Below are 21,905 nucleotides of genomic sequence, written 5' to 3'. Positions count from 1 at the left end.
ATTGTACCCTCTGATGTTTTTGCAAAAAAAAAAAAAAAAAATGCCCTTCACAGGGCCATGTTTGAAACATCCCAAATCTATCTTTCTAACCATGTCCAGAATGTGTCATGTCTGCCAACCTGGCATCTAACGGTGATTCATTGAAATGTGTTGGAAATGTGATTTGTGTGGGAGTCAAATAGAAATCAGATTGGTCCCATCCCTTATATCTATATCTCTCTATATACATTTGGCTTTGACATTCATCAAATTACTCTGTCCTAACAAAGCTTTCTTGCACAAAGTAATCTCAAGCGACAGTGCATAGCAATGTGTATAATATGAAAGGAGTTGAATGGCTAAGTAGTCAGCTTGACAGTATCGCTGAAATCTTTTATTGCATATATTAGAGAGTTAAACATTGCAATCTGCTTTTCCTGTGAGACCCAATAAGTAAGGAAAAAGCCAGGTTTACTCAGGATTAGACTGGTTTTCCTTTGTTTTCTTTCCAAAATAGAAAAAGTCTTGATTAGCTTATAGAAGGCAAAATTTGCATCTCTATGCTTAGTGGGGTGAGATTTTCCTGCTAGAAATCCATTTTCAGAAGGAGCCTCTTGAGCTAGATATTTCATCCCACTCTTCGGTCTCCTAAATTAAAAACAACTTTATTTTCATTTCTGACTTTGTAAATGGGAATTTTATCCACTTCACGAGAATGACTCATATATGAATCACACACTTCAGGGAACTGCTGAATCGAAAAGTCTTTTTGTTTGTTGTTTGTTTATCTCACTCCAAAAGCAGCTCTTGTGCTCAGCCCAGCTCTCTTGGACATGTCGGCCTCGACACACTCTGATAATCAGATGAATATAAATTATAACAATGCCAATAACAATGACAATGGAGAATGAAGAGCTGAAAAGAGCTGCCAGTTCACAAATGGCCACTGACAGTCTGTGACCAGAACATCAGTGCAATGGAAAAAAAAATGTGTATATATACACATATGCATACACATTCATACATACATACAAATGAAATCTTCATGATTGTGCCATTTCCTCATATCTGGGTGGAGTCTGTTCTTTGGGGAAGCTATGTTAACTCTTCTTGTGTTTCTATAATTGTCTAGAAACTTTACTAATTTCCTAAAAGTAACAGTTTTAAGCAAATCCTGATTTAAGGTACTCTGACTTCTCCATTGTTGCTGTTTTTCTTTTCTAAGAGTAAAAATGAATGGCATTCTTACATTATCATATGAACCATTATAGCTAAATGAATCCATGTGTTTTAGTTAACAAACCTTGCTCAATACTTATATGAGATACCAGAACACCATGTGGTCTAAGTCTTTATCAACTATGACTCATTTGATCCTCATGAAGCCACTACAGGAGAAGTGATGACTATCTTCCTGCAAGGAAATTAAGCTAAGAGGGTTAAGAAGCTTGCTCATGTTCACATAGGTAGGAAGTCCCAGAGTCTCACTTGAACACAGATACTTGGTTCTAGAGTCCATTTTAATCACCTCTGCTATGCTTGGAAATTAGAAGCTATATTAAGAAATTAAATATAAAGGATAAACATAAATTAGCCAGAAATACAGTATCAGAGACTTATTAATGAGCCTCCTGAAGAGTATGTCCTCCACCCATCTTTCCTATTAATTGAAATTATATTGTTAAAGATTCATTGTGGCATTATAACATTTTAGAGTTGAAAGAAAGACAGGTAAGAATTTACCCGTTATATTGGCAGATAAATTGAGAACTATAGCAGTTGAGCAAGATGACATGGCAAATGAATTGTAGAACTGGAACCCTATTCCTGTGCTTTCCATTCCTAGGAGAAATGTCCCAAAGGAAGCAGGAGGAAATAAATTAAATCTTAATAATCATACATTTAAGTGGAACTAATAACTTTATGTGTGCTAAGATTCTTTCTACCTAAATCATTCATAAATACTGCATACTGCCAAAGCTAGTTAATCACATATTTCAAGTTAACAATAAAAATTTATTAAGACATATTTGATATGCTCTAGAATAAATGGTTCATAAGCAGAATAAAGAAATATTTCAAAAGACAATTCTACTTCTAGATAGGAGCACTGGGAATTTTTGGAAGATTTTCTAATTTTATTTCATTCATTTTGTGTTTTAGATTTTTGTAAGCATTTAACTCTTATAATTAAAACAAAGCACTGTAAATGACAAGTTAGTAGGAAAAATATTCTGAAGAGGTAGAAAAAGAAAAGGGAGAAGCTTATAAATCAAAAAAATATGACCCAGAGGTGCCAGAGGTGAAAATAATTAGTTTCTTTTCTTTTCATTTTCAAATGACTTTAGATTCATAGAAAAGTTGCAATAAAATAAAACAGCACTTGGATATACTCCATCCCGCTTTCTCTAATGTTAATACCCTGTGTAAATATAGAAGTATCAAAACCAGGAATTAACACTGGCACTATACTGTTAGTAAAACTATACCCCTCATTCAAATTTTATAATTTTTTCAGGTTCATATTTGTGTTCTTTGCATTTAAAAGTTATTTCTTATTGGTCACCTCTAGTCTATAACATTTCTTCAGTATTTCCTTTTCTTTCATGTTATTGACATTGAAGAATATCTGTCACTTGTTGTGTAGGATATCCCTAAATTCAGGTCTAACGTTTTCTCATGTTTAGACTGAAGTTAAGCATTTTTTGCAAGAAAACCACTGAAATGATACTGTGTTCTTCTCAGTTCATCAACCAAGGGGTTCATGATAGCATTTTGTCTTATTTTTGGTGACATTAACTTCAATCACTTGATTTCTCCTGAGTTTCTGCATTATAAAGATACAAACTTTTCCTTTCTAGTTAATAAATATTTAAGGGTAGATACTTTGAGAATATACAAGTGCTTTGAGAATATACAAGAAGTATATATATTTCTCCTCAAGCTCTCACGCACTAATATGAGCATCCATCAAGGGAGCTTGTCTGCAAACACCCATTGCTCTGCTATTTACTTAATGCTGATTTGTCTTCTACATTTACTAACAGAAAAATTTAATTAATGGGATTAACAGAATAACAGGAATTTTATAAGAAGGAATGATCTCTTTTCTCCTGCTTATTTAATTATCTGTATCAAAATAGATTCATTACTATTATTTTATTCTACAGGTTAAAAGTCAGTTCTTATTTGTTGTTCAAATTGTTCCAGCTTTGGCCATCAGCACCTCCTCCAGACTGGTTCCTATATTGTTTAAACAAGTGCCTATTCTTTCTTAAGAACTTCCTTACTTTCAGTACTACAAGATACTCCAGGCTCACCTTGTATTGCTCTACCCAAGAGCTAGAATCAATCACTTCTCCGAAGAGAACTCGTTGCTTTTTATTAGAGACTGGTGTTTCGCAAGCAAGATGTATGCTAGGTATGTTCATTGCTATAAGAGTATAATTGACTCTAAGCCTTGTCAGGAGACAAATGGTGTAAAAAAAAAAAAAAAGTGTATACTAAACTGCATGCATATGTACACATTGCTCTCTCTCTTTCTCTCTCTCTCTCTCTGTATACACACATGCATACATACACAAGGACACCCCACAGGCAGATATATCTGTATCTGTATACACAGATATATCTGTATTTATATGCATATCTATCTACATAAATATATCTATATTGATAGAAATAAATATACATGTGTATCTATGTCTATATCTATACTGGTATCTGTCTCTGTATCTATAACTATGCATTCATGCTTATACCTTGGATTCTAATCCAGTGTCACAGGATTACCTTTAGCCTCTTTGTTCCTTCTTTATAACTTCTCTTTTTTTTTTTTTCAAAGATTTTATTTATTTATTCATGATAGTCACAGAGAGAGAGAGAGAGAGAGAGGCAGAGACACAGGCAGAGGGAGAAGCGGGCTCCATGCAGGGAGCCCGATGTGGGATTCGATCCCGGGTCTCCAGGATCGCGCCCTGGGCCAAAGGCAGGCGCCAAACCGCTGTGCCACCCAGGGATCCCTATAACTTCTTTCTCTAAACTAATTCTTATTATCTTTGATATATTTATTTGTTCAATTCTACTGTACCCATTAGTGCCATGACTGTTAATCTGTATTCCCAAGAGAAACACAGTTAGTGACTAAATACCTACCTTTATGTACAGTACATCATGCCTTTATCCTTATAGTATCCAATTGTAGTTTATACTGCCTTTACTTGAAGCCCAGCACTAACACCATATTCTGGTTAAATTTATTTATTTGGAGATATATAAAATAGAGGTAACTTCACTTCTAAGAGTAACTGCTATAAAAAAGACTTTTTAATCTGATTTTTTTACTTGCTGATGGTATCTCTTGTCATTCATAGTTTTGTTTTATAAATTCAAGTTTATCAACTTTTTATTTTCTTTGATTTCCAGTTATAGAAAGCATTTCCCTGAACACAATTAAAAAGGAATGTACTCACATTTTATGATGCTACTTTAATGCTTTCCTTTGATACATTAGATTTCCAATCAACTTGGAACTTAACTTCACAGAAAGTATAAGATTGGCACCTAAATTTAACTTTTTCCAATTGGCTACTCAATTGTCCCAGCATTGTTATTAGAAAGTTCCCTTTATCTGAATGATTTGAAGTGACATTTTTGTCACACAATACATCTCCATATGCAGTTGGGTCTTCTATTAAACTTTTCATTTTATTTACTGGTCTGTATGTCTATTTATGTACCAGCATCATGTGATTTAATTAGAAGCTTAATAATATGTTTAACTGTCCAAAAAGGCTATTCAAACCTTGTAGTTAGCCGAATGGTGGCCCCCCAAAAAGATATGACCCCATCCTAACCCTCAGAACCTGTGAATACTACCTTACGTGTGAAAAAATGCAATTAAATTAAAGATATTGAGGGGAGGAGCTTACACTGGGTTATCTGAGTGGCCTAAATGATATTACAGTATTTTTATAAGAAAGCAACAGAGGGATTTGTAAGGCAGACACAGAGGAGAAGGTAATATGAAGAAAAACCAGAGGGAGATGCTACCAAAAGCCAAAGAATTTTGACAGCCAACAGATGATAGGAGTCAAGAATCTGATTTTCTCTTGAAACATCCTGATGAGTACAGTTCTGTTAGTTCACTGATTTTATTCTTCTGGCCTCCAGAACTGTGAAATAATAAATTTCTATTGTTCTAAGCCATCCAGTTTTAGGTAATTTTTTTAATAATAGTTATAAGAAACTAATATACCCCTCATAGTTTTCAGTGCTTTCCTAGCTATTCTTGTATATCTGTTTCTACAATAAAAACTAGTATCAGTTTTTCCATAAGATGGCTTATTGGTATTTTTAATTGAAATTGCATTGAATTTTGTAAATTAATTGGAAAGAACTGACATCTTTATAATGCTGAGTCATCCTATCCTAAAACAAGGCATGTTTTTCCATTTGTTCAAGTCTCCTTTTGTATTTTAGAACTTTATTCCTTGTATCAATTGTGCATTTTCACTAATTTCATTCTAAGTGTTTAATCTCCTTTGCTTCTATTGTAAAAATGGGTTTACATCTGACTTGTACATAACAAAAAAATTGCAAAGGCTTCATATATTAAATTTTTATTCAAGGAATTATAAAACAATTAAAATTATTATGTTCAAACATATAAATTATAAGCTTGAAAATATTTTCAGTAAAGAAGAATACTCTAAGGAATGATAAAGCAAAAAAAAAGCAAATATAATTTCTAAAAACATTATATGTGATAAGTAAAATGATATATTTAACAGACTGATTTAATAGCATATTAAATACAGATGAAGAAAGAATTAGTGTAAAGTCATGAAATGCAGTAAAGACTTGGAGAAGTTTTTCAGAATGTAGCACAGAGACATAAAAGAAAGCCTAAGTGATAATGAGCATGAATGTCTAAAATGTGTGTAACTCCTGGATTAAATAAGAAATAAAATCACTAAGTATACAGATTTTAATAGGCTTAGTCTAAAGTAGATTTTATTTATCTACATAAATATTCATATACGCATATATGTCATAAATGCAGGTACATATACATTTGTGCATGTACACATATATATGTACATGTGTGTATGGATGTAAAATTATTTCTAGTTGTTGAGGTGAAGTGTCATTATACAACATTTATGTATATATGACATATATATATTATATATATGACATATATATGACATTTTACCTTACAGCTAGAGAGTAATTAATTTTAACCTGCATATATGGAAATTTTACCAAAAAAAAATCAAGCACTCTAACAAAGGCAAATTTCAACATACTCTAAGCACAATGAAGCTAAGTTTAAACCACATACTAATAATAAAAAGGAAAAATCACATATGTATAATTATGAAATATATGTTCAGATTTTGAGCTTTTTTTTTTAAGATTTTATTTATTCATGAGAGAGAGGGAGAGAGGCAGAGACACAGGCAGAGGGAGAAGCAGGCTCCATGCTGGGAGCCCGACATGGGCCTCGATCCCAGGTCTCCAGGATCACACCCTGGGCTGAAGGCGGCACTAAACTGCTGAGCCACCCGGGCTGCCCAGATTTTCAGTTTCTGATTCAACATTTAAAGCTCCTGGGAGCCATCATTTCTATTCTTAAAATGAGAAAAAGCTGGACAAACTGAGTATTAGAACTTTCTCAGACTCCTCAGAGAACTGAGGCGACAGGAAAAACTACCATCTTACAATCTAGAGAAATATAAAATCTGAGGATTTCCTCACCTAGAGTAAAAATGGCCAGATGTCATTAGCTGGAAGACACTTAAGGAGAAATTTGGGTGAATCATTGGAGCCTGAGTGTGAACTAGCATGACAGAAACTCCTGGGGACTATACCATCATAGTGGCCCCACACTTTTGCTGGCTTCTTCTCCTAAAAACCCATCAAACTGCTTAGGAAGGATCCAAAAACTGTGACCCTAACACGAGAAGAAAAAGAGAAGCTATTGCAAAACAATTTCTACCCCCAGACTCTTCTCCCTGACAAAGATTTCATCTCCAGAAGGAAAGACTTCACCAGAGGGCAATACTAAAATCTCACCAGGAGAAGGAAACACTGCTATGTTCCAGTCATGAACTACCTTCTTATCGTGGACATATCTCTTTAAATCTTATAAAAATTATTTGGTATAGGATAAAGGCTTCTCTCCTCAACTCATTTTATGATGCTAATATTTTTTACATATTGACCTCATATATAGCCATTTTACCAAATACATAGGATTTTTAATTTGCTATGCTGTTGTGTTTTCTATTTAGACAATTATATGATATAAAAAATGAGAGTATTATTTCCACCTTTTTAAAATCTAGGGGTTTTTTGTTTCTTGTCTTATTGTGCTGGCTAGTATCCCCATAAAATATCAAAGTAATGATAGATGCTATTTTTATATTCTTCCTTATTCTATTTTTATTTTATTTTTTTTTTTAATTTTTTATTTATTTATGATAGTTACAGAGAGAGAGAGAGGCAGAGACACAGGCAGAGGGAGAAGCAGGCTCCATGCACCGGGAGCCTGACATGGGATTCGATCCCGGGTCTCCAGGATCGCGCCCTGGGCCAAAGGCAGGCACCAAACCGCTGCGCCACCCAGGGATCCCTATTCTTCCTTATTCTAAAGTAAAGATTTACAAGGTTTCCTCATTTAAGATGATTGGAGTTTTTACAGGTAAACTTTTTTTTTTAAAAACAAACTTAAGGAAATTTCCATCTAAGAATACTTTTCTAAAAGTTTCTAATCATGAATTTATGCTGGACCTACTGAATGATTTTCTTCAGTATTTATTGTGACAATTTTATATCCCCCTAGTGGTTTAAAAGAAAAAAAAAAAAAAAGGGTTTCGACTTTCTTGTAAGCAAACCGCCTTAAGAAACCATATTTTCTAGAAGACTCCTTAGAGTTTAGGAAGCCCCAAAATGTCTTCTTGAATCTGTTTGGCCGGTTTACCAGACATGCCTAGAAAAGTCAAATCCCTGCAGAGGACAGATAGAGCTTATGCTCAAACTGGGACTGAACCCGATACACTAGATTTAATGCAATTTTTAGGTGGGGGGCACTCTGTTTTCATATAATAAGTACATTAGATTTCTTGGATTCTCTGTGGCTTAGCATATGTAGGAAAAATCATTATTTAGGATTGAGAAAACCTGGGTGTCAGTCTTGACTCCACTGCTGGCTTGATCCCATTTAACCTCATCGTATCCCAGTTTATTCTAACTCAATTAAAAGGAAGTAATCATAGTCGTCCTATTCATAGTATCACTCAACTGATTAACCCCAATAATGATTATGACAGTTCTAAATGTATAACATGCAGCAGTAATTTAAATAATTTGTTTGGACAATGGGGAGAGGAAACACTGGTGGACCTGAGAAAACAGGTGAGGTGGGGGATAACATGGGATTAGAGGAAGTGCAAACTGAAGGGCAGAAAATAACCACAAATCCAGGGCCAGCCGTGACTTAGTCTACCTAGGATACCTAGTTTTTAAATTGCTCGTGGTGAAATTACTGTTTCAGAAGAATTTGAGTCATACTCCTTCCTTTACTCATGATCAATGTCTTCCCTCAATCATTCTGCAGATGTTCGATTAAGCCATAGGAAGAAGGGACTCCAGCCAAGGTGTTTCCCAGATATGAAATACAAAGGCAACCCCAGTCTTCTAAAAAATTAAATCACTGAGAACTCCTGAAAGTCAGGAGTTTCAATAAACTCACAGGCAGCTCAAGCAATTTCAGTGATGGAGGTACCGTTTTGGAGATTGACATGTAGCTTATAAGTATTAGGTGAAAGGAACAAGAAAAAAATCTTTATTAAAAAAAAAGGAATTAATGAAAAACTAATTAAAGTTTTATAGGAAACTTTCCTCTCAGCTGAAACTGCCAGTATTCAGACCTAGAGACAAAATAGTATGAAGGGGCTTTCAGGAAGCAATAAAAAAAGTGATCAAGGGACAGATCAATAGGATACAGGATCAGGCCTCTGATTCCAGCTGCAGCCCCTGGTAACTGTGAGGAGCATATGTCCTTAGTTTGTGGGGACACAGGGAGGGCATGAACTGGATTAGTTTGCATGGTTTATTCAGTCTATCTCTGATCTCCCTTCCATGACAGTTTGTACCACCTCATCCACTAAAAAGGAAAAGTGTTCCCTCTGTTTAACATTTTCAGCTACCAGTTTTTTTATATGCCCATCATCTATTCCTCTTTGCTTGAAAGTCACATACAATACACCTATAGGTACTAGTGGAGAAACGGTGTTGGTTAATTTACTGACTCATGAATTAATTCATTCAATAAATATATTCAGAAGCATTAGGCTAGCTGCTAAACAATGCTAAACAAAGGCAGAGATGATGTCCACTACAAGGAAAGTCTGTTTCTGAAAATGAAGTCAGTTAACAAAGAACAACTTGAAAAAAGTGAAACCTTTTTGAAATAACTCTATGCTTAAGTAGACACTTTTCTTTGGTCAGCACCATTTCCAATCTCCGGGCCCTTCTCCCTTGCTCACCTCTCTCATTTTGGAATAAAAAGTCATATACCTCGTCTTCCAATCTCTTTGCACCTAAGAGAGATGTGAGACCCCACTCCTTGTAAGAATGTAAAAGAATAAATGTGGGAGGGTCTTTAATTTCTTGATAAGAAGAAAAGAAGCAAAAGGAAGCTCCTTGGTCCTACCTCTTTCACCCTTCCTCCACTTTAATATGAAGTTATACTGAAGGTGAGTCTGCCACTATATGGCCTTGGGCCAACTAATATGAGTCAAAGTAATTGTAATCTGGATAGCAGAACAACAACAACAACAACAACTAAAAACAGACTTTGTTTTTATTGTCACAGAACAGGTAACCAAATGACAGATTTTCTGTTATGAAACAAAACCTATTTCCTGAAAGGATTATTTATTTGTTGTTAACAGCTGAAAATTGGGAATCTACTCTTTTTTTTTTTTTTTTTTTTTAATGATAGTCACAGAGAGAGAGAGAGAGAGAGAGGCAGAGACATAGGCAGAGGGAGAAGCAGGCTCCATGCACCAGAAGCCCGACGTGGGATTCGATCCTGGGTCTCCAGGATCGCACCCTGGGCCAAAGGCAGGCGCTAAATCGCTGCGCCACCCAGGGATCCCGGGAATCTACTCTTAATTGAAAAACAGATTTTCATGTTGGCTACTTTGAAGAGGACTTGTGTTCTTTGAATGAATATATTCTACTATATTTGCTTAAAACAATCAATCTCATTATATTATAAACTTACCTCAAATATCAACATCCTTTTTACCAACACAGTGCCATGTTTGCAATCACTGACTCCATATGAGTGAACAAAAACTCTCTGCTCTCCAAAATAAATATTATTGTAAGTTGTATTAAAATCATAGCAAATAAGACAAGTCTTTATTTTTGTCTTTTCTTTTGGTGGTCCATGGAAATTTGAAATTGACTTTTTTTTCCATTTCCTAGAAATGCCCTAGAGGTGCATTTCTCCATGGCACTGTTCCTAATGAGTCAAAAGGCTAAATTCTGTTTAGAACTGTAAGGCAGCTAATTGTGAATAAAACTAACCCCTCCCTTTGTGTATAGAAGAGAAAAAGAAGAGAGGGAAAAAAAAAAAAAACAACAACTCCACCCAGTACTCAGCCTTGTACTTATTAGTATTAGTTCCAGACCCAGTGGTAAGTCAAGTATTTTGAGATGCTAGTCCATGAATAATAATGTCATCGAAGCACAATAATTAATAAAACAGGAGAATGCTCCCTGAAGAGGAGACACAGTATTGCAAGGGGAGAGAAGACCTCGCCTTTCAAATGCGTCTGATACGGACGCTTGAACTTTGATTTCTAAAGGTGGGGGCGAGGTAAAATGAATTATCCTTCATTAGCAATGTGGAAGGAGACACGGCCTCTAGTCTCTAGAGAAGCAGCCTTTAATTGTTTAACTCCCAGCATTCTCTGGTGGATGGCAAGCCCCATTCTCTGTCCTGATTTTGCTGAACACAGGTAGCATTTTTTCCATGATTGGTTATAATTTTCTTCTCCTGTCATCATTATTGATACTATTTATTAGATTATGCAGCACTGCTCATACATAGAACAAAGGGCTTTGTGGACAAGTTAGCAGCTTATAAGCATATGCCCATCTGTTCCCTGCTAGAACTCAGCTTCAATTCTGGTTAGGCAGCATCCTCCCCATCAGGTTACCTCATCGATGCCTCAATGCCTCAACTAAAAAATGGAGAGGCACAGTATCTTATTTGCTTATGCTTAGTGTACTGTGAGGAACTGCATTCTCTATGATCGTACTTATCACATTTCATTACCAAATAAATATTAGGTAGGCTATAAAATACATGATAAAATAAGTATTGCATTTAGGAACAATAAAATAAAAATAAACATCTAAAGAAGACAAGGTGAAAAGTAACAACAGGAAAAAAGATACAATGTATAAAATTGGAATTTTAAAATATGTATGGTAAGAATTTGCAAAATTTCTGGAAAAGCATGATAAATTTCTCTCTGCACTACTAGTAGAAAAGCAGGGAAAGCAAAGAGTAATATTCTACTGGATGGAGAATCTGAAAATCAAATAAGACAGTCTACTTCTTATGAACCTAGGTAGAATCTAGAGGAGCATCTGTGATTCCCTCATAAGATACTACTGTGCTAACTTCAATACATAAAAACAATAAAAATTAAAAATAAAAGTATGATACAGACCGTAAAATAAAAGCAATAGTAAGTGATCACAAGAATTCTAGAATGAAAAAAAAAATTTCCAAGTAAACTGATTTGGACCTAGAATAATCTCAAGCATGTACCCAGAAAATCTGTATTTTTAAGGAAGTAACTTCTTGGCGAATCCTTGGTAAATTTCATGCAAACTTTATCCCTCAGTAATTAAATGGATAAATTAGTCTATGCTATGTAGATCTGAGACATAAGCCTAATACATTTTGGAGGAAATTTAACAGAAAGTTTGATTTGGGTGTTTCAGTATTTAATCTCAAGCTGTTCTTTCAGGACAGGAAACTGGTATTAGAAGGAATCATTCTTCCAGATGATTTTGAGTTGATGACAGTAATGCCACATCATCAGTTTTGACTGGAACAATTAACTCAATGCTTTCTACAGCTTGATAAAAAGAAGGAGGGAAAACAGAGGCTCAGGATGTATGCAGTAGATACATTACACATCAAGACAGTCACTTTAATGATGCCATTTTGATGCAGAAAACTTTGATATTTATAAAATGTCATTGCTCCAAAAATACAGCAACTGTTATTATCATTACTGAACAACAGTCATAATATAAACTTCAATCCAATTCTGACTCATTCTCCATCCCAGAGTCTCACCCCATTTTTGATCCCACCCCACACTGACCTACCACATAGCCTTTAAATTCTCTTTCACAGAGCTGCTAAATCCATTTATACCTATTCACTCTTATTTGAACATGTCAGGATCTCTCACACCTCCTTTTCACATGCTATTCATATGACTGTCATCAGTGCTTTTCTTGTCAAGTTGGCCACCTTTGCTAACCTTCTCAAGTGCATCTGTTACTTTCGCAGTGAAGTCTCTGGCATTTCCTTGTGCTCTCATAGCACTTTGTATAGCTTAGAAGGCTCTAGAATCTTATATTGTAATCATTTGTACACTGTATCCCCAGTATGGATCATTCTCTTTAATGTTAATGACACTAAGTAATTTATTTTTGAATTTGCAGAACCAGAGAGAAACCATAAAGTGTGAATTTTGCTCCAAGATTTTTATAAAAATAAAAGAATGAATCAATCAACAAAATCAGTAATATATTTCCAAGGCATGCCAAGAATCAATTCTCCCAGTAAGAAAGAGATGCAGGTGGGATTGAAGAGACTTGTTGGGTGAGATCCAGGAGAGGCCTGTTGGATCTCCTAAAAAATCCCATAGCTTACACACTGTACTTCTGCCTCTTTTAGGCCCTGACCAGGGGCACTGTCTCTTTCAATGAAGGATAGCACATTTCATGTATTTAAACCACTGGACACCTAATGAGTAATAAGGATTTTCATTTAAAAACCAACACTTCTCTTACTTCAGTATAAGAAACCTGAAGCATCACTGGCATTGGACAGGTATAACTACAGGGGAAATGATAGCCTTCTAATGAGAATGAGTGTATATGATTGAACATAATGAAATGTTTTTAGGTGCAGTCAGTAAAAAGACATTGTAGAAAATACAGTTCAATGATATGGTACAATAAAACATCCTGGTTCCAAACATTAACCAACTTCCCTCGAAGTGAAGACATCTCCACTGGATGACTGGCCTTGAATTAGGCCATCCGTATAATGCACAGTGACATAAATTGCCATTACAAGCAAATGAACATTTACAAAGTGGGACATGGGGGAATAGTCACAAAGCTGGAAGGCTAGGCCTGGGAACTTTACCTCATGGAGATGCTTTTCATAAAAAGACAGCAGGACTATCAGGGATCATCGACATTTCTAAAAATGGATGTTAATAGTAACAACGTATTTATGTGTGCTACTATTGATTTTAACATATTTATATCCTCAGAAGAAACCATGCTATTAAAAATAATTAAATCACAGTACTTGACATTTTGGGGGAATTTACATTATTCAAAATAACAGATATGTATTATCATCTTCATTATTAATAATTTAGATTTTCATTTTAATGTCCGAAAATCATTTCATGTTGATAACAAAATTTACTTAATCATTTGGGAGGATGCTTTTGGATGAGCTATCTTTTTGTGGGAAAGATATTCCATAATAAATCCAGCCTACTCCATAAAATGGAGGTCTGTCACCACCACGTAAATCAAAGTGGAGGCGAGATGCAGAGGAATTTTTTCAAATCCCTTACATTTGTGAAATATTTATCATGTAATCATTATTATACTTCGTTAATTTATGTTAGCTTATGTAATCATGATAACCTGATGAGGTATCTTTTCAGATGAGGAAACCTGAACTCAGAGAGGTTAAAAAACCAGCCCAAGATCAGAGAGCTGCTGTGTAGCTAATCCAACCTCCACCCACTGGTTCTTCTGGCTTCAAATCTGATGTTCTTTCCATTATTACATTCTGTACCTACATGTTCCAGTGAGATTAAAACTGTTTTCCTGTGTGAAAACAACGGAACATGCATGTCATTCCTCACATCTATTCCCTCCACCGCCAGACAAGTCTCAGAACATAAAACACAGGACAAAGAAGAGAACAAATATCAAGCCAGGTGTCTCCAATTCCTATAACAATGTCTGGAGGCAACACAGATTTTCTTCCCAGATTAATGTCTGTGTCAATCCTCTTCCTAGCACTTCCTGTAGGAGGCACTGCTTGAAAGCTCACCTGCAAAACTTGGGTAAAATCTCAAGTCCCTTTACTGTCATAATTCCAGGGGGGTAACAACAATTAGTCTCGTTGGTGAGGTACAGGCTGCCTACCTCTAAGGGTAGTCAAGTGTCCACTCTTTCCTTTTCTTTTTTTTTTTTTTTCTCCAGTTTCTTTTTTAATCACCAAGATATCAAATGGGGACTATGGCCTCTGGTTAGTCATTCAAGGTCCTTTATTACCGTTTATGTCTTTGTATCTTATTTCTCTAAACAAACATTTTTGTCTAAGTATATCGATTTCATAATTGTCGTCACATAAATCTTACACTTTTCCACCCTTTTGCTTTTTTCAAGGATTTTATCTCTACCTAGCCAAATTCTATCCACCTTCTAACTCCAAGATAACATCCCACCCATCTTTGAGATTATAGACTGCTCAGGCCACATTCAGTTCTAATTTTTTATTCTGTCTTCCTGGTATATAGTACTTTCCTGGAAAATATTATAATTTTTTCTATATATTGATGGCATATTAATCTGTTCAAGTTGCCATAACAAAAAACTATAGACTGGGTGGCTTAAACAACAAAAATTAATTTTCTCACCATTTTGCAGGCTGGAGATTGGAGATAAGGGTGCTAGCATGGTCAGGTTCTGGTGAGAGCAATCTTCCTGGCTTATAGATAGATGGCTGCTTTCATGCTGTATCCTGGACAGAGAGAGTGAGAGCTTTGGTATCTCTTACTTTTAAGTCAACTAATTCTATCCTCTGACCTCACCTAACCTAAATCACCTCCTTAAAGGCCCTATCTCCAGGAGTCACATGAAGGGCTTAAGACTTCAACATATAAATGAGGACTTATGGCTTCAACATATAAATGGTGGTGGTGGGGAATCGAGTACACAATGCAGTTCATAGCAGACAGTTAATATTTCATGCATGCTTGTGTGGAAATTCTGTGGCAGAACTTCTTTGAATCCTCCTAAACAGTAAGCACACCAATCAACACTCTTTAATTGGTTATATAGGTATGCAAATTCAGGCTAATAATGTAGCTTCAAAATATCACATTGTACAAGTAAATTTTCATAATAGTGGGTATTGGTGCTAATCACAGCTCACATTCAATGAATGTCTTTCAGTGTTTGATATTGTTAATTTTTAAAGTAGACACATGGGTGCTTATTCATTTCCAGCTCTGCTCTGGCATTTTTACCATTTTGGGGCCCATTGACAGGAGGATAGGAAGCACAGGAGGAGAGAATCTGTGTTTGTGTGTTACACAATCACACATCCCTGCCTGAACAGTGTAACATAAATGCAAATAAACTGACTGACTGACAAAAGGAGTCCTTGATTAAATACTACAGGGAAGTGAAACTATAATATAAACTCCTATTTTTTGAAACAACAGCTGATAATTCAAATAATGCTTTTCTAACCAAAATACATGAAATGAATCCAAATTGTAATTCTGATAACCTCTATAACTTCAATCTAACCAAGAAGATGGGGGCAGGGAGGGGAATAAATTCCATTAGGCTGCAAAGGAAATTATTCACTGAGAATAAGAGAAGAAAGCTGGCTTTCAAGAACAGCACCACAAAATATTATGAAGTCAAATAGACCAGGCAAATATAAGATAGGTAGCGTTCAACACCAGTTCTTATTCATATTTAAAGGGCAACTAAGTTGAAGCTAAGATCTCTGGCTCTAAGATAAAGGATTTCAATTTTCAGAAAGTGTTCTGCAAAGAAATTAAAAAGGAAGAAGATAATGTTATGAAAGATTCTGGTATCTTGGTTGGGCCCTAAAGACAAAGTCTCTAAATCTCCATCGTGTTTTGCACTAGGGGGGACTTTGATGCCATATGACCAGATCACCAGATCTGCTTCACCTGCTTCACCAAAAGCAACAGGATCAGATCCATGTGAGAAGAGGAGGGAACTAGTGTATTAAGGCAGAAAATAAAGGAAATCTCTGAGAGATTTCAGCTATCATAAAGGTGAAATGATTAACCCTCTATCTCAGACTCAATTTTATTTTCTTATTTTTCCACCAAAGAAAAAGTGCCCAGCAGGTGGGAGACATATTCCAGAAAAGATAACAATAAGTTATAAAAAAGCTGCTCAATCAAATGGATTCATGAATTTCACAACTGAATAGGCAAACAAATTTACTTTTATTTTAAAATAAAATGAACCCCTACTCTGGGTCCTTTAGTGACTTGAAGGCTTTGACAATATTTTTTAATTATAATTTTCTAAGGAAAATGTAAATGTATAATGGTCCCTAATAGCAAGAGGTAAACCGATCTAACCAGCATGGCCCTTCTGAGTACTAATTTATGGTTCCTCCTGGCCAAGTCTGCATGACAACACCAAGAACAGAAGAAGGAAGTAGCTGCTACCCTCAGGGTGCTTATTATACAACTATAGGTGAAGCTCTGAACTGGTCAAAGTATAGCTACTGTCACCTTGCAAAAGGAATGAGTATCTAGACCAACATACCCTTAGAAGACAATGATAAAAAGAAAATCATGACTTGTGAGCCATAAAGATATGAAGGAGAGTTTAATAATGTATAAAGAAGAGGTTTTGTTTGGACATTGGATCATGTCTTGATCCTGCCAGGAAGATAGGGATAACTCTTGGATATGGAGCACAATATAAGGTAACTTTGCTTGGAGTATAGGATTAGCCCACCCTGGAAGAGCAGATTATGTTATATAGGTGAAGAGCAAGATTTATAGTTGGCATCTTTTGCCAGTGTGAAGAACATTTTAAGGCTCTGAGTAAAAATTCAAAATTCAATGTTATAATTGAGAATTACTTGCTTTTGAGAGAAGGAGACTGTCATTATCAGTAAGTATTTACAAGAAGGATGGGTTAATTTTATCTCACAGTGGGGATGGTAAAGTGAAGGGATTAAGAACAGATTCTGGAGTTAGACATACCTTCATTTTAACCTCAATTCTACCTCTTCTCACAGTGAAATCCTTAAAGTTATTTAATCTTTGTAAACCTCAATTTCCTAATATGTAATCTGGGACTAATAGCCACAGTATTTTTTAGAGGGTAGGGTGAAAATGTATCTACAGAGACAGATCTGCTGTGAAGATCATAAAGCTAATGCTTCAGGATCCCTCATTTTCTCCATGACCCTGGGAGAAGCCCTAGAAATTTTATATCTGTAATGTTCCATCTACTTTCTCAAAGCAGGCTCCCCAATCTGTGTAAGCTTCAGGCCTTACAAAATGTGGATCTACCTCTATGTATATAAACTATCTAGCATATAAATTTATCCAGAAAGTAATAATTACATTTTAAAATTACAGTGTTCTTCTCTGTATCACTTTACTATTTCTATCCTCTCCCTAAGAAACCCAGAGTAATTCCTAGCAGTAGATAATACAGCTAAATTCTTCTGTTGTCCTGGAAAATCAAATAACCAATTCTTTGTGAGATATCACATTAAGTTACCTATTCTCTAGTATTTTCTTTTAAACAGACTGAGAATAAATTTAGGAAAAAAAGGGAATCATCAAAAGATTTGTGATTTAAAACACACACACACACACACACACACACGAATTTTAATCACTGTCTTCCTAGATGTAAGAAGACATTGTAATAGGATACTATTGCTTAATTCAGACAAGCAGAGGTCTAAGAGACTAGGAGAAAGGAGATTTCCTCACTTATAAGTTAAAATCAATAAGATATCTTGAGGACTGAATAAAAGAGGAAGGTACAATGTTAGGAAAAAAGTAAACAAGAATGGATCTTGGGATACTAGTTCAAATTGCCCAGCAATCTGGGGTTTAATAAAACTACTGGGTGATTTTCATGTACACTAAAGTTTGATATCATTAAACTAAAGGAATGGTGCCCAACCAGTTAGGTTGGCTGTAGAGAAAAAGAGAATTTGGAGATGTAGCCTCAAAGCTGAAGGAAAACAAACTGAAAAAAGGCAGAAGGCCACCATAAAATGGTGCCACACAGCCTAAGAGATCAAAGATCAAATAAGGAGGTTGTGTTTGAACAAGTGTCAAATGGACTAAAAGGTCAGAACTTACACACTGAAAAAATGTCCCTTTGTTTAGCACTTTGGGGAACACTGTTGATCTCAAGAGGAAACATTTAATGAAGTGTTTGGAATACAAGCTAGTAGGCTGAGACCAATGACATAGAGACCATAAATATCTAGATCTTTAAACACATGGCTTAAAAAGAAATAGGAAGATGATAATGAAAGGGAAGTATCAAGTCAAAGAAGATGAGTTTTCTTCCCCTTTAAACTAGAAAAAAATTAAGTAAATTAATATACTGAGAGAAGAAACTGAAGAAAGAAAGAAGGGCTTTAGACTCCATGAAAGAAGACTATTGTAGTTTAAAAGAGGTAATGTAGGAGAGATTTTAGGAAGTTTGTCCAATACACTGGAGGTCGAATGACTAAGAAGGGACATATAAAACAATTATATACCTATATATGTATCACAAACATATGCACATACACACACATTTATGTATGTAGCTATAAAAGTTTTCTTAACTGATGGAGAAATACCAGCCTTTCCCATCAAGTGATATTCATGACTGCTTTGTCCTCTGGTTCTGGCTCACAGTTCCCACACAAACTCTACTGATTTTTCCATTTCTCAAAGAGTACACATGGAATGCATATGATATAGCGGATGCTGAGATGCGTGCTGGGATTAAAAGGTGAAAATACCATAGTCCAGTCCAGGTCATCAATAAGATCAAATCAATATATGTCTATGTTCATAGCTTCTATCTCTTCTAAATCCTGCAGCAAGTATCAAGATTAAGTTTAATCTACTAATTTGAATAATTACATAGCACTCTTTGAAGATTCTCTGAAATCATTTGTATGTCCCAACAAGATCATCTCCCCTACTCATCCAAATGCCAGGTAAAAGTCCTCTAAATTCAAATAATTTCTGAGATAACATACTAAGGAATAGAAACCACTTATCACTTTCATGAACAGTTTTCATTTCTGCTTCTCTCCCTGCCTCTCTTGTGCTCTCTCTCCCCTCACTCTCTCTCCCTACCTCTCTTTCTCTCTTCAGTGGCCCAAATCATTGGACTGGAATAGGATGGTGGGGATGAGGTGTAAATAACTAAGGCTTAGGTTTTATTTCTAGCTTAAGTTTATGAAGACATCACTTCAGAAGTACTGCCACATAGGCAAAAGGTGGGACTTTTTTCCAGCCACTTGTGACTCCATTCCTTTATTCAAGTCCTCTTTTCACAGCCCCATCGGCCCCAGGTGCCATCCATCTTCAGCTAGAAAGATTGCTTTATTACCACATTCATCAATTTGCACTCTGGGCTGGAGTTAAAAGTGACTTGGAAAGACAAAACTGTTACCTTAGTAATTGAATATGAAAGTCTTATTAGGATCCACTTTTGCTAATCTGATATGAAAGTCACTAATGCGATATGACTTTAACACTGTATAAGCAACAATAAATTCTGATATGATATGAATATTAATACAATGCAATGGGATACTGCTAATATGTTAATGTGGTGAGATATTGCTAACAAAATACAAGGATCTTGATTGAAAAAATTAATATTATTTCACCATAATTCTTTGGAACTGCAGTCACCATGTTCCAAGATAGCTCTTGTCTAGATTTTAGGAATAAATCATTTGCTTTTTGTGTAACAGACAAAGTAAAAGTTAAGATTATTTTCATGTTTCAAGTTAAGAAATTTTTGTAAATATGGTTAACAATTGCTGTTTGCACTGTTCTTATTCTAATTACTTACATCTATGACTGAGTTACATAAATTATATAAAATGCAAGTTAGACAACAGGTCAGACATTAATGTGCACTTAGCTATACTCTGGAAGGAAAAGAAAAGAAAAAGTGGGAAGACATGAGCTTTGAGTACATATAATACCAAACAGGCATATATTTGTTATTCATTCAAATTGTTTCCTCTGCATTATCCTTCCATTTTCAATCCTCTTTTATTCCCTTCTAAAGCAGTGCAGTTCTGGGCTTATATCTGTTACATGATTCCCACCCTCCAAAAAATTCAAGGGCAAGTTAGTGAACATATCATCATAAATCAGGGTATATGAATGACCTTCATTTTGCTGTAAGTTTTGACAAGTTTTAGTGCTTTAATTCTGTTACTAACAACATGTCTCAGAACTCATAATGACAAATGTCAGGATATCAGGGCTGAAAGTGGCTGGTATAGATATTCAGAAAGTGGCCAAAATCTCTACTATTCAGCTCAATCTTTTGGGATTATGCAAAGTTAACCACAGATCTCACCTCTAAAGTCTAGTAAATCAAGATATACATTAGTATATCTTATTATAAATATATAAACAAGTAAAGGGCTTTTGTTTATGATGTCTAACACTCAAATTGTGTAAAACTTGCCAATCCAAGTCTCTATAAAATTTCACAATTTAGGATAGCGAGGACCAATCATTCCCACTTCTAAATTAGTTCATTCAACTTGTACACTTTTGTAACCAAACAAAACAAAAAGATAATCATAAATTCAGATAAATAACTCAATGGAGGGCTGAGAGTGAGGTGACTGGTACATAGTAAGTATATTTGGAAGTTACTGATGTTATTTAATAAATGATGAGTAACAGGTAAAGGAAGTCAGTTTTAAACCCAAAGGCAAAGTGGGCTGATAACGAAATCAGGTATTCTGGTTGGTTGTGACATTTATCGCACAAGGTAGAAATTAAATTGATTTCATATATAATTTTGTGAATTCTCTGGCAAATCAAAAATGCGAACAACACAAGTTTTCTCCATGTAGCTCTGTATAAAAAAATTTGGACCTCCAAAGTTAGGCTACAATAACAAATGATTTCCTTTCATGCATGCATCATCTGGATAGATATAGGTAATAACTACATGACGAAAACAAATATCTACATTTCATTAGCAATGGAAAAAATAGTAATAATGGGGAAAAATCTCTAACCATTTTAATTGGAAAAAGGATTGAGGGGTTTAGAGGACTAAGTTAACTGATTACTTGATCAATTACTACTATGGTGCTATCAATTTCAAAGTGTTTAGAACTGATTAGCAGTGATGGCAAATTCTACCATATCAACTCTTACCATATTATTTTTCTAAAACAGTTATCAAAAGTAAAATGTTAATACCATGTTCCATCTGGACTATAGAATACTTCTTCTTCAAAAGCTAACTGCTGGGATCCCTGGGTGGCGCAGTGGTTTAGCGCCTGCCTTTGGCCCGGGGCGCGATCCTGGAGACCCGGGATTGAATCCCACGTCGGGCTCCCGGTGCGTGAAGCCTGCTTCTCCCTCTGCCTATGTCTCTGCCTCTCTCTCTCTCTCTCTCTGTGACTATCATAAATAAATAAAAAATTAAAAACAAACAAACAAACAAAAAAAAACAAAAGCTAACTGTTTTTGTTAGTGAATATAAATATTAAAAATAGAAATCTTCTCCCTCAGAAAATAGGACATATCTCTCGCTAT

General features: G+C 35.3%; 1 long non-coding RNA gene across 1 annotated transcript in view; it reads right to left on the bottom strand.

The window, feature by feature from the left end:
- Positions 1-21,905, bottom strand: part of LOC144315671 (uncharacterized) — a 150,042-nt gene that overhangs the window by 80,163 nt on the left and 47,974 nt on the right. The window contains exon 7 of the long non-coding RNA XR_013381415.1: positions 14,985-15,088. This is a non-coding gene — a long non-coding RNA (uncharacterized LOC144315671). The remainder of the gene's footprint in view (positions 1-14,984; positions 15,089-21,905) is intronic.

The sequence above is a fragment of the Canis aureus genome, chromosome 6 (assembly GCF_053574225.1).
Source record: "Canis aureus isolate CA01 chromosome 6, VMU_Caureus_v.1.0, whole genome shotgun sequence".
Taxonomy (NCBI): domain Eukaryota; kingdom Metazoa; phylum Chordata; class Mammalia; order Carnivora; family Canidae; genus Canis; species Canis aureus.
Note: the sequence above shows the minus strand (reverse complement) of the source record. Positions and strands in the feature narration are given on the sequence as shown.